Here is a 13803-nt window from a genome sequence, read left to right on the forward strand (position 1 = left end):
GAGAAGGCGGTTTGCTAGTATTTTGCCTGGTAGTTTGCAATATGTGGTTAATAGTGACAGAGGACGGTATGAGCGGACATCAATTGGGTCTCGGCCTGGCTTGTGCAGCACCACTATTATTGCCTCACGTTGTGATTCGGGTAGTTAACCTCGTTCTAGGGCTTCACCTAGCATTTCAAAGTATGGCACTAGCGTTTGCGTTTGGAAGGCGTTATAATATTCTATGGGGAGGCCATCACTTCCCGGTGCTTTACCGTGTGTCAGCTGACGTAATGGCTGTTGCACTTCCGCGATGTCTATTGGTCTATCTAGTTCCTCGGCCTGTATTAGTGTAAGTTGCTTTATTTGTATTCCACTAAGGAACTTACACAGTTGTTCTTGTGTGGGGGGTGTGTGTGCTCTGTATAATGTGCTATAATATTCTCTAAAGGCGTCATTTATTTCATCCTGGGTGTTTACGATTGCTCCCGAGCTTAGCCGTATCGCCCCGATAGGAGCACTATGTCTCTCGTTTTTCAGGAGCCATGCCAGAAGTCTGCCCTGTCTATCGCCCTATGAATGCCTGCGGGCCATATGATATTTATTGTCGTATTGTCTCAGATGGTGGACTGCGTCCTTCCACAATGTACGCATAGCTGTGAGGCCCGCATTGTCTATTGCTCCCTCTGCAAATTTACATTCTGCGGTTCTCACATTTTGCTCGTGCATTCAGATTTCGTTTGTCAATGTTTGTCGTACCCCCCTTGGACATTAACATGCATATGCCCCTGGCCACCACTTTATGTGCGTCCCATTCATTTGCTCTGGACTTCGAGGTTCCTTTATTAAGTGCAAAATATGTGGTAATTTGAGTGGCTATCTCTTTCCTGAAGGGGGGGTCCAGTAAAGGTTGTGGTTGCCAACACCACGTAGGGATGCGTGTGCGTGGTCTACCCCACTTGATTTGTGTTATGAGCGGACTGTGATCTGAGATCACTCTAGCGGAGTATTCAGCTTTGGTGAATTTGTATGTCAGTTCCAGTGAGCAGAGTATTAGGTCTATGCGGATGTGTAGGAGGAGCACAGGTGAGTGGTAAGAATATTCCCTGTCCAATGGGTGGAGCTATCTCCACATGTCAATCAATCGGCGCTTGGATATCCAGGATTGCAGTGTTTGTGAGTTTTTCTTTACTGGGGCAGCCACCAGCGGGGATGTGATCTGTCCATATCAGTTCATGTCACCACCCCAAATATTGGGTATGTTTAAGGTGTTTGATAGGTGAGATATGGTGGTTTGTAGAAATTCGCTCTGCTTAACGTTAGGGGTGTATAACCCAGTAATCGCTAATGGTTCTCCATCTAGTGTGCCAATCAACTGGATATACCTGCCTTCTTTAACTGCTGTATTATGTTTTGTAGAGTATGGCACCCTGGGAGCTATCCATATCATGACCACCCTCGCGAAAGACGATGTGCCTGCTGTGTATAGTTGTCCCGCCCAACTTTTTTCCAATGATTTGGCATCTGCTGGAGTGATGTGTGTTTCCTGTAATATAGCAATGTGTATATGATGGCGTTTTAGGTGTGCCCGTACCCTGTTGCGTTTAACTGCACCGGCCATGCCTTTTACATTCCATGTTATTATGTTGTATGTTGTGTCCTTATGTGTCATTTTACGTTATGTTGGCTATCACCCTGAGGGTCCGCCCCAGGGGATAATGTTGGCTCTTTGCATCGCCCTGCATGGTATCGTCGCACACTCTGGCCCCCCGCCCGATTACCATCCCGCATGTGTAGGATATTAATGGCCCGAGAAATTGGTGTAAGCACCTACTAAGAAAAGTAGAATAGAGGAAAGCAACAGAAACCAATAGAAAGGATATACTGGGCAATGCCCAACTTTAAGTGTTTTGGCACAACCGGTGCCGAAATCGAATCCGAAGGGGTACTGTTCCATTCAGGTACAGTGTAGGTGGGTGGGGCGTGCGTAGATGAAGGCTAGTCTCTCGCCCCTGATCCGTATTAATACAGGTTGTTCCCAGCGCCAGCATGTGAGTTTCCTTATAATTAGGTGTTGTTATTTCAGCTTCAGCTCGCTCCCGAGCCGGGCCAGCATGCAACCAATGTACTTTTGAAGTGAGCTTTCCCTCGTATTATGTCCGTAGACATTTTAGGGCAGGTGTCGTTAGTTTCGGCGCTTTGGGGATAGCAGAGAGTGGTTCTCATATTTCGTCGGCCGCACGTGGGGTGAGGCTTGGCCCCCTCGCCAATGGAGAGAGGGAGGGGCTGGTATCACTGTGTTGCGAGCTACTGTCGATACACTCTGCTTCCTTATTAGTGCTCAATTGCGAACGTGCTAATGTGCTGATCTCTTTTAAGGCTTGCGCCTGATCATCTGCCATTTGTGTTTTGGTTGGTCTCGCCAAGATGTTTTTCTTTTTTTTTCCATCTATGGGGGTATGGGGTTATCCATTCTTCCTTTGGCTTGTCTTCTTTAGTTGTGTCGACTATGCCTTTCGCGTGTGCCCAGGTCCAGGCGTCCTTCGGCGTTGGAAATATGAGTGTTTTTTCATCTAAAATTATCCGGAGGTGAGCTGGGAACATGAGTGAATAAGTAATTTTATTCTCTCTTAAGACTTGCTTAATTTTGAAGAACGAGGCCCTTTTGTTTTGAACTTCAGTCGTATAGTCCGGGTAGGCAGTGATAATGCAATTCTCCATGCTGGCCGTGCCAGAGGTTCTGAAATGCTGTAAGACAAGGTCCTTGTCTCTACAATTTAGAAATCTCGCTATCAGTGGGCGGGGTGGGGCGCCCGGGCGAGGATGTCTGCCCGAGATTCTGTGAGCTCTTTCTATAATTGGAACTTTAGTAGACTCTTGTATTTTCATTGTGTTTTTAAGCCAGTTCTCCAGGAATACTTCAGCCTGTGGTGTTTCTGCTCTTTCTGGGATTCCCAAGAATCTGATGTTATTGCGTCTGGAGCGGCCTTCTGCCTCCTCAGTTCTTCGCTGTAGCTGTGTGATTTCCGTCTCTAGTTGCTGTATTTTGATTTTCATGACAGTTACCTCTGGTTGAACATTTTCTAATGCTGTTTCTGTGTCCGCGACCCTATCTGTAAGTTTGTGGTGATCCGCTCGAAGAATGGTGATTTCCGAAATTGCAAAGTAAATTTTACTCTCAAGGGAAGTCTTGGTATCCATGACTGCTTGCAGCAGTTTTTCGAATTGTAACGAGTGCTTGCGATGTGTCTCGTTCACTTGTGATATTGTTGTCCTTTGTGATTCTGGTGGGGTGCCGCTGTCCGAGCTAGGTCCCAATTTGGATAGTTTTGGTTTGACCATTATGCCCTCTGTAGTATGCTTGTAGATCATCCGAGGGTATCGTGCTTTGCCCACACGGGGTCATTGAGTGCTGCGGTTAAGCGGTGTTGTCTTCCAGCGGGCGGCTTTTAAGTGGTAGGCTATGCGAGAGGGCCTGCGTTGTTTATCTGCTATAACGGGTTGTCATTGCTTATTTTGCGCACTTGGGCCATGGCATTGTGGTTGTTTTCGGGCATCCACGGCACCGTGGGCACCCGGTCTCATGATACTGTTCCCCCAACCGATGGCCCCCCCTCAGCCTCGGGGCCGACGCCCTGTGTCCACTGCCCAGGGCGAGCCTCGAACGGCAGCAGGGAGCGCCTCTCAAGTCCGCTTAAATACTTTTATTCTTCTCGTCTCGGGCCTAGCTCATTCGGGGCCGCGGGCACCGCCTCGCCCCGATTCCGCCACTTCCGCCATTTCCGGGCCTACGGGTCGCCATGCAAAGGGGAGATCACATTCAGGCCGCCCCACCGTTCATAGCCCCGATCGAGCTGCGATCAGCTTGTGGAAAGCGCTTCCCCGAGATCGTAGTGTGTCCACTGCGCTTCTTACCTCGGGCCGCTGCTCCGAGTTCTGCGATGGTCCGCTCCGGCCCGTCCTCAGCCACGTGCTCTGCCTCGTCCCGCCGACACCTCTTCTGGTTCCCCGAGCCACGAGTATGTGGCAGCGAGGAGCTCTAATCTACATAGCCGCACTCTGCCAGAGCTCCGTCCCTTTCGTCCGGAAGGCTGGGCCGTAATCCCAGTCTCGTGAGGTCTTATCAGCCGGGATGCTGATTGATATCCTCTTCAGCTCTGGCCCCATGGGACCGCGCGTCACACGTTTCTAGTTGTTGCATGTGTTACGGAGCCTAGCGATCCTATAAGAGGACTCAGGGGAGGCTCCGGTTTACAACTTTAGTATTATTTTGGCGCTGGGGTCAGGATCGATGAAGGATTCTAGTGGGCCGAGAGCGGAGCTCCTCGTTCAAGCGTCCGCTCTGGCCGCCATCTTGGCCACGCCCCCCCTTCCCCACAACTAACAACATGGGAGGAGCAGGTCTTGGCTGTACTGCATCCCGAGGGCCTCGCAGGAGTAGCTAGAGGAATGGACTCTGGTAAGTCAAATCTTTACTACTTCATCCCCCACCCAACCTGCATGCCATCACATACCCCACCCTCGCCCTCACCCCCATCACTCCAACTCCTCACACATGTCCCAATATCACAAACCACACATCCCAAACCCAAGCTCTGCATGCAACACCAAAGCATGGACACCCATCACCAAAGCTTGGCCCCTGCACATACCCATACACCCCCCTAACCCAATATCACACAAGGTCCTACACAGGAATGTAAGCACTGGGGTACACGGTCACCCACCCATTGCACACCATGGCACACACAGATGCAATAATCATGCTTTTACACCCCTGCAGGACCCCTACCCAACGTCACCGGACAGGAGGTCCAGATATGTCCACTCCACCCACAGAAGATTCCCGCAGTGATGACAGCAGCTCTGTCCAACTGGATCTAGATGACCAGCCCGGCCCATCTGGGACCTCTGGACTGTCGGTTCCACTCACACTGCCACAAACCACTACAGAGCTTCCCCCCTCTGGAAACACCAGCACAGCACCCACCCAACGGGCCCATACCTCTGTCCCCAGGACACGTCAAGCAGCAGTGTGTCCACCACTACCGGGAACCCAGGCTAACCCACCACCCCAACAACAACAGGGACCTGGGGGCAGTGGCAGTGGGCACACAGTTCAGGGGGCAGGGGCCCAGGAACACAGGGGAACTGGGAGGGCTGCTGTACAGGCCCAGGGAACCCACTCTCCACGAAGCCCTCTCCAACATCATGGGAGCCTACCACCATTCCCAGGAGACGATGGCAACGGTACTGGCCAAGTTTCAGGAGACCCAGCGGCTGCAGGAGGAACAGTATATGGGGTTCAGGGAGGAACTCAAACCCATCAATTCCCCCCTGGGCACCATTATAGGGGTGCTGAAGGAACTCGTGAACACCAGGAGGGACACTGTGGCACAACAAGGGGCCCCTGACACTAGCCTGGACGATGAACTGCCCACCACCTCCACCGGCGCTAGTGGACAGGAGGCACTGCCACAGGACCACCATACCAGCACCCCACCCCCTGCAGAGGGAGAACCATCCTGCAAACGGTCCCTGAGATCCAGGACAAAGACAGAGAACGATGCCAAGACCCCCGCCAAGAAATTAGACCACCCTGATTGTCATCCGTTTGTCCCACCTTGTCACCCTGTCCATCCTTAAACTGCCATTGCTCCACTTCCTATGCCCCTTTGGACAATGCACCTGTGAGACTAATAGACTGGACTCTGCCATGGACATTCCTCCACCATCACCCCTCACCATTTTACAACCCCCTCCAATATTGAGCACTTAAAAAAAAAACACCCTTAAAGCACAAAACAATCAGGAGTCTGTCTGTGATTTCAAAATAGTGTATTAGCAATTACAGTGGCAATATGATCTTTCAAATGTAATGTCAACATACCTATGTCACACAGCTCTAGTCCATGAGGAAACAAAGCAGATGTCACACAGTGGGACCCATATCTGTGAAATCGTAAGGGAAAGTGACAACTCAGACACCATACACTGGGTGAAAATGACAGACAGTAGAGAGGTAGTAGATTAAAATCAGATGTAGCATACAGTGTTGTCTTCTTACCAGTGTCTCACTGGAAGTATTTCAGGATCACAGTGTTCCTGTTGTCGATGTCCTCTTCTTCTGCTTCCTCGTCTTCACTGTCCACAGGGTCCACAGCTGCCACAAGACCTCCACCTGGACCATCCTCCTGCAGAAAAGGCACCTGTCGTCGCAAAGCCAAGTTGTGAAGCATACAGCAGGCCACGATGATCTGGAACCACCTGTCATATGGAGGCACCAAAACCTGGCCTTCAGGAGGCTGAAGGTCCGCTCTATAATCCTCCTAGTTCGCCCATGAGCTTCATTGTAGCGTTCCTCTGCCCTTGTCCTGGGATTCCTCACTGGGGTCAGTAGCCATGACAGGTTGGGGTAACCGGAGTCACCTGCAAATGGCGAGGGACAACTGTTAGACACACACTAACTCATAGGGACATCCACAGACCCAGACAACTATTCCCACTGTATTGTGTCCATGTGTTCACCTAATAGCCACAACCAGTGCCTCTGGAGTTGCCCCATCACATAAGGGATGCTGCTATTCCGCAGGATGTAAGTGTCATGGACTGAGCCAGGGAATTTTGCATTAACATGGGAGATGTACTGGTCTGCCAAACACACCATCTGCACATTCATGGAATGGTAACTCTTCTGGTTTCTGTACACCTGTTCACTCCTGCAGGGGGATACCAAGGCCACAAGTGTCCCATTAATGGCACCTATGATGGTGGGGATATGTCCCAGGGCATAGAAATCACCTTTCACTGTAGGCAAATCCTCCACCTGAGGGAACACGATGTAGCTCTGCATGTGTTTCAGCAGGGCAGACAACACTCTGGACAACACGTTGGAAAACATAGGCTGGGACATCCCTGATGCTATGGCCACTGTTGTTTGAAAATACCCACTTGCTAGGGAATGGAGTACTGACAGCACCTGCCGTTGAGGAGGGATTCCTGTGGGATGGCGGATAGCTGACATCAGGTCTGGCTCCAACTGGGCACACAGTTCCTGGATTGTGGCACGATTAGCCTGTAGGTGATGATCACATGTCGCTCCTCCATTGTCGACAGGTCCACCAGCGGTCTGTACACCGGAGGATGCCACCTTCTCCTCACATGCCCCAGCAGACGGTGCCTATGGAGGAGAACAGCGAGCAGAGAGTCAACCAACTTTGAGGTACATAAACACAGCTTACTCTGAAAATATTAGCAAATCGAAATATGCCTGTATGAGTGTTTAGGCAAGGCCTAGATATGTGTGACGCAGTCCAAAATAATGCCATATGTGCCCATGAAATGGCGGCTACCTGACCTGTAAAGTGGGACAAGGGGATATGAGGTAACTGCGCTGGCGTTGTTCAACGTTGCGGTAGGCGGTCGAAGACCCTATGGGTCTCAGGAGCCAATGATGATGTATGCCGGCGGTGACGGTACGCACCACCGCGGACGTGACCGCCATTTTCTATCTGTTCAATCACTTGATACATGATCTTCGACAGGAGAGGACCTACACTGCAAGTGCTGCTGTGACCTCAGTCTGGAAGAGACAATGGCTCGTGTGTCTGGGGAAAGGGCCCCTGCCTTCAGGAGTTGTAGAAACTCATGGAGGGGGTCCTCCCCAGGACACGCTACTCTATGGTCCTCCAGACAAACAGGTAAGTACACTGTGAGCATGCTGTATGGGCAATGCCTGTGTGGAGTGGGGTGGATGAAAGATAGGGGGGGTGAGAATGAGGCGTGCATGAAACAACGGTGAGTGCATGTGCGTCATGGAAAGGGTAGTGATGCGGGCCAATGACTGTGACGGTGCAGATGGTAATTACTTCTCTTTTTCCCCAGTACAATTCCTGTAGGTCAGCGGCCACCAGAAGAAGGACATTTGGCGTGCCATCGCCAAGGAAGTCCGGACCCTGGGGGTCTACCACAGACGGAGCACCCACTGCCGGAAAAGATGGGAGGACATTCGCCGCTGGAGCAAGAAGACGGCGGAGGCCCAGCTGGGCATTGCCTTCCAACGTGGGAGGGTTGACCATCGCACCATGACCCCCCTGATGTTCAGGATCCTGGCGGTGGCGTACCCGGAGTTAGATGGGCGCTTGAGGGCATCACAGCAGACACAGCAGACACAAGGGGGTGAGTACACTCTCATTCTGCTGATTCAGCTTGCATTGTAGGTGTCTGGGTGGGGGAGGTGGGCCGTGGGTTCCCCTAGGCCAGGGCGAGTTTAGTAGGCAAGGACCCTTCTTGAGGCATGCCCTGTGGCACCCCACCCCACCTGTGTACAGTGCCAACTACACCTAGTCTGGCTCCTGTGACATCCATGTGTGCAGAAATCTGGCATAGCATTGTAACCCATGTCCCTGTGATTGAATAGTGGACTCCAAGTGTGCGGCGTAGTGCAGGGGGCTTCTGTGTCTGTCGTGTCCGCCAAGGTAGCGGTATTGCACTCAACATGTCCTTCTTCTGTCTTTCCCTCCCCCTTTTTGTGATCTCCCTGTTCTTGTGTGCATTAGCATCATCAGGCGGAGGAGCAGTGGCACAGGAGCAGGAGGGAGCTGCATCCCACATGGCCCTGGAGGGTGACACTACAGAGTCTGAATTCACCAGTGGGACGGAGGGCGAGGGGAGCTCCACGGCGGGGACAGGAGCTGACACCAGCGATACGGACTCCTCCTCTGATGGGAGCTCCCTTGCGGTGGCAGGCCCATCTGTGCCCCCGCCTCTACAGGTACAGCCGCCACCCTCCCTACCAGCACCGCCCTCCCAGTAGCTCCTTAGCGTTTGCCCCGTGCCCGCTCACCCAGGTGGGTGGGCATCACCTTCGCCACAGGCACCTCACCCTGGGGCGAAGGGTGTCCTGCCCCAGTCACCCCTGCTGCCCTCAGTGAGGAGGCCATTGACCTCCTCAGGTCCCTCACTGTTTGGCAGTCTACCATTTTGAATGCCATCTAGGGTGTAGAGAGGCAGTTGCAACAAACCAATGCATAGCTGGAGGGCATTCACTCTGGTCAGGCAGCCTTTCAGCAAGCTTTTCAGACTCTGGCCTCAGCACTGATGGCAGCCATTGTCCCTGTCTCTAGCCTCCCCCCTCCAACTTCCTCCACCCAGACCCACACCCCTGTACCTCAACCTATCCCAAGCACACCATCAGACCAGCATGCACACATCTCAACACACAAGGGAAGTTCCGGCAAACATAAGCACCACACATCCCACAGGCACTCATGCAAGCATCAGACACATGCAGACACACCAACATCCACTGCCTCCACTGTGTCCCCCTCCTCCTCGTCTCCCTCCTCCCTCCCTGTCTCGTCTCCACTCACACCTGCATGCACTACCTCCTCAGCCACTACGTCCATCACCAGCACACCAACCACCACACCCCACTCATGTGCAGTCACCACCCCCACTACCATTCACACGTCCCCTATATCCTCTCCCAGTGTGTCTGTGAGGCCACCTCCCAAGGTACACAAACGCAGCCACACACCCACCCAACAGCCATCCACCTCACGACAGCCTCCAGCCTCCAGCCCATGCACCTTCACCCAAAGTCACCAAACGTACACCTACTACAACCACTACCTCTTCCTCCACTCCCAAACCCCCTCCAGCTACCCGTCCCAGAGTTCCTAAGAAACTTTTCCTGGCCAACCTTGACCTCTTTCCCTCACCTCCCCCACCCCTTCAGTCTCCTAGGGCCCGACTCTCCAGGTCCCAACCTAGCACCTCAGCCACAACATAGGCGGGACCAGTGGTGCCAGTAGTCACCGGATTCTGGAGTGCACCAGGCAGCAGGGCAGCCAGTGTGGCAAGGAGCCAGAGCACGGACAGTCCCCCACCTGTCAAGCATAAAAAGTTGGCCACTGCCCGGCGGGAGAGTGGAAATAAATCAGCCACCAAAGCCGCTCCCAGGGGTACAGTTGGGAGTGTGGAGACAGCTGCGACACCATCCAAGGTGGGGAAGGGGCACAGTAAAACCAGCAAGCCTGGGAAGATCAGCACGACGGACAAGACCGCCACCAGCAGCCCCGCTGCCCACGACAAGACCGCCACCAGCCCGCTGCCCAGGACCCCGCCGCCAGCAGTACTGCTGCCCAGGACAAGACCGCCACCAGCAGCACCGCTGCCCAGGACAAGACCGCCACCAGCAGCCCCGCTGCCCAGGAGAAGACCGCCAGCAGCACCGCTGCCCAGGACCCCGCCACCAGCAGCACTGCTGCCCAGGACAAGGCCGCCACCAGCAGCCCCGCTGCCCAGGACAAGACCGCCAGCAGGAGCCGTGCTGCCCAGGACAAGACCGCCACCAGCAGCACCGCTGCCCAGGACAAGACCGCCACCAGCACCGCTGCCCAGGACAAGACCGCCACCAGCAGCACCGCTGCCCAGGACAAGACCGCCAGCACCACCGCAGGACAGTGAGCGCCAATGATTACAGCGCTACTGAGGCCGCCACGGGCAGGATGAAGCACTCTGGGCACCAAGCCCCATCCAGAACCAATGGAGAAAGACATCCATTACCTCTTTTCTTGGCAGGGTGAAGCACTATGGGCACCAAGCCCCCTCCAGAACCAGTGGAGAAAGGCATCCACTACCGATGTCCTTGGCAGGATGAAGCACTCTGGGCACAAAGCCCCCTCCAGAACCAGTGGAGAAAGGCATCCACTACCTCTGTCTTTGGCAGGATGAAGCACTCTGGGCGCCAAGCCCCATCCAGAACCAGTGGAGAGTTACATCCACTACCTCTGTCCTTAGCAGGATGAAGCACTCTGGGCACCAAGTCCCCTCTAGAACCAGTGGAGATTTTACATCCACTACCTCTGTCCTTGGCAGGATGAAGCACTCTGGGCACAAAGTCCCCTCCAGAACCAGTGGAGAAAGGCATCCACTACCTCTGTCCTTGGCAGGATGAAGCACTCTGGGCACCAAGCCCCATCCAGAACCAGTGGAGATTTACATCCACTACCTCTGTCCTTGGCAGGATGAAGCACTCTAAGCACCAAGCCCCCTCCAGAACCAGTGGAGACTGTTATCCACTTGAAAGACTGTGGCTTTGCACTCCACAGGACTGAACAGTGGGCAACCCACCCACTGTAGAGACTTGAGAGACTGTGGCTTTGCACTCCCCAGGATTGAACAGTGGGCAACCCACCCACTGTAGAGACTTGAGAGACTGTGACTTTGCACTCCCCAGGATTGAACAGTGGGCAACCCACTGTGACTTTGCACTCACCAGGATTGAACAGTGGGCAACCCACCCACTGTAGAGACTTGAGAGACTGTGGCTTTGCACTCCCCAGGATTGAACAGTGGGCAACCCACCCACTGTAGAGACTTGAGAGACTGTGGCTTTGCACTCCCCAGGATACATCAATGTGCATGGAGCCCCCTCGTGGATCTGGCGTACTGCACTCATCCGGCTGAGGTGCCCCCCCTTCCCTTCCCACTGAGGTGCCTGTTTTATTTCTATCTGAAGCCCCAGCAGTGTTCTCTCCGTCTTGTTCGGGTATTGAGTATGGGCCTCGCTCATGCCTTTTGTGCCCAGTGGTCCACGGACTATGATGGTGAAATCCCTTGGACTTCTGTTCTTAGTGTATATAATTGTTTATAGTGTAAATGTATATATTTGTAAATATTTTTGATTTATGTAATTGAATATATTACAATTATTCGACTCATTTTCTTTTGTCCTTGCATTCTTCCAGGGGGAGTTGAGGGGGGTGTAACTGTAATGTATCATGCTGTATTTGTGTGTGTGTTGTAGTGGGTGGGGGTGGGGGTGTTGCATATTGCGTGTGTGTCACTGTTTTTTCCCTCCCCCCTCCCCTGTGCCGTAGGTGCAGTACTCACCATGGTTTTCGCCACAGGCGTTCGTGCTCCTGGTAGAGGAGCAGGAAGATAAAGGCTGGGAGTATCTAAAGTTCCAGTTCCATGGCGTCCTGGTTCCTCATGGGGTGTGTAGAGGGGAGCATTTTCCCTTCCAAGTCCTGTTTCTGCCGTATTTTTGTTCGCAGTGAATCCTCCCCGGAAAAGGTGGTGGATTGGACTGTTGTAATTCTGTGGGTGGTACATTGTCCTCCGCCTGTCTGTTGGCGGTTACCGCTGCGGTGTTTGTTTGTACCGCCTTGGTGGTCGCAGTGTTAAAGTGGCTGTCTATGTTGGCGATTTCTGCCACGGTCGTAATTCAATTTTTTTTACCGCCGGCCTGTTGGTGGTTTTACTGCCGCTTTAACACCGACCGCCAGCGTTGTAATGACCACCTTTGTTGTTTACTGGATCCTGCCTTGCCCAGGCAAGGCCCCAGACACACACCAGGGGATTGGAGACTGCATTGTGTGAGGGCAGACATAGCACATTCAGGTGTAATGACCACTCCTCCCTCCACTCTAGCCTAGATGGCTCATCAGGATATGCAGGCTGCACCCCAGCTCCCTTTGTGTCACTGTCTGGAGGAGATTCACAAGCATCCCAACTGTCAGTCTGACCCAGACAAGGAATCTACAAACAGACAGAGTCACAGAATGGTTAAAGAAAGAAAATGCCTACTTTCTAAAAGTGGCATTTTCAAACTAACAATCTAAAAACCAACTTCACAGAAAGATGTATTTTTAAATTGTGAGCTCAGAGACGCCAAACCCAAAATTTCTATCCACTCTCAAAGGGAAACTGTACTTTAAGAATATTTGAAGGCAGCCCCCATGTTAACCAATGAGAGAGATATGTCTTGCAACAGTGAAAAACGCATTTGGCTGTATTTCAATGTTAGGACATGTAAAACACATCTTTACATGTCCCATCTTTACTATACAATGCAATGTTTACTATACAGAGCAATGTTTACAGGGCTACTCGTGTGGGTGGCACAGCCAGTGTTGCAGGCCCACTAGTAGCATTTGATTTATAGCCCCTGGGCACCTCTACTTTACTAGGGACTTACTAGTTGTGAGAAACAGGGCTGATTGCAGAGGCCCCCTAACTTTTTGCCCCATTTTTCACTTTTTGCTGGTGTTTTCCTGAATTTGATGGTGCCATGAGTACAGCCAACTAGTCCCAGGGCCTGTGCTCTGTATAAAATAAGTACGCAAATAGGCTAATTATAATTGGCCTTGTCAGCATACCTATAAGTCCCTAGTATATGGTAGGGCATGTAGGTTTAGGGCCCCTAGCAAAGATAGTGCACCCATAGGTGCATTGTTGAGGGGCCCAGTGTCATTTTAGAGACAGGGCTGTCTTGCTGTCTGCTTTTAAATTATAGTTACATGGAAATTCAACTATGGAATTAACTGTACTTCAAAAGTCTTAAACTAACTTATTTGTACATATAAGTGACCCCTAAGTTGTGCCCTGTGTGCCCCTAGGGTTGGGTGCCATGTAACTATAAGCAGGGACCTTATAAAAATAGTTTTATAAGCCCTGATGAGGTAAAACAGGCAAATTTGTTTTTCCCTGATTGTAGTGAATGGCCTCCATAGGCTAGAATTGGGAGATTTTATTTTAATTTATAAAGTCTCCTTAAGTGACAGATACCTCAAGTTTGGTATCAAATGAATTGTTACAATAAATACAACAACTTACAATTGTTGAATTTAATATAACTTGTTCAGGTAAAGAGTTTTAAACTTTACCTATAAAGTTGCCAACATCAGCCCTGTCGTGCTTTGCTCTGATTGCCCAGCCTCTGGCAGCCTGGCCAGGCTGCCTTGATGAGGTGTGAAGTAGCCTGAGCTCAACACAAAGAGTTGTTCCTGGGGTAGGAGAACTTCCCTCAGCAGATAG

Source organism: Pleurodeles waltl, chromosome 2_2 (assembly GCF_031143425.1).
Source record: "Pleurodeles waltl isolate 20211129_DDA chromosome 2_2, aPleWal1.hap1.20221129, whole genome shotgun sequence".
In the NCBI taxonomy this organism is placed as follows: Eukaryota; Metazoa; Chordata; class Amphibia; order Caudata; family Salamandridae; genus Pleurodeles; species Pleurodeles waltl.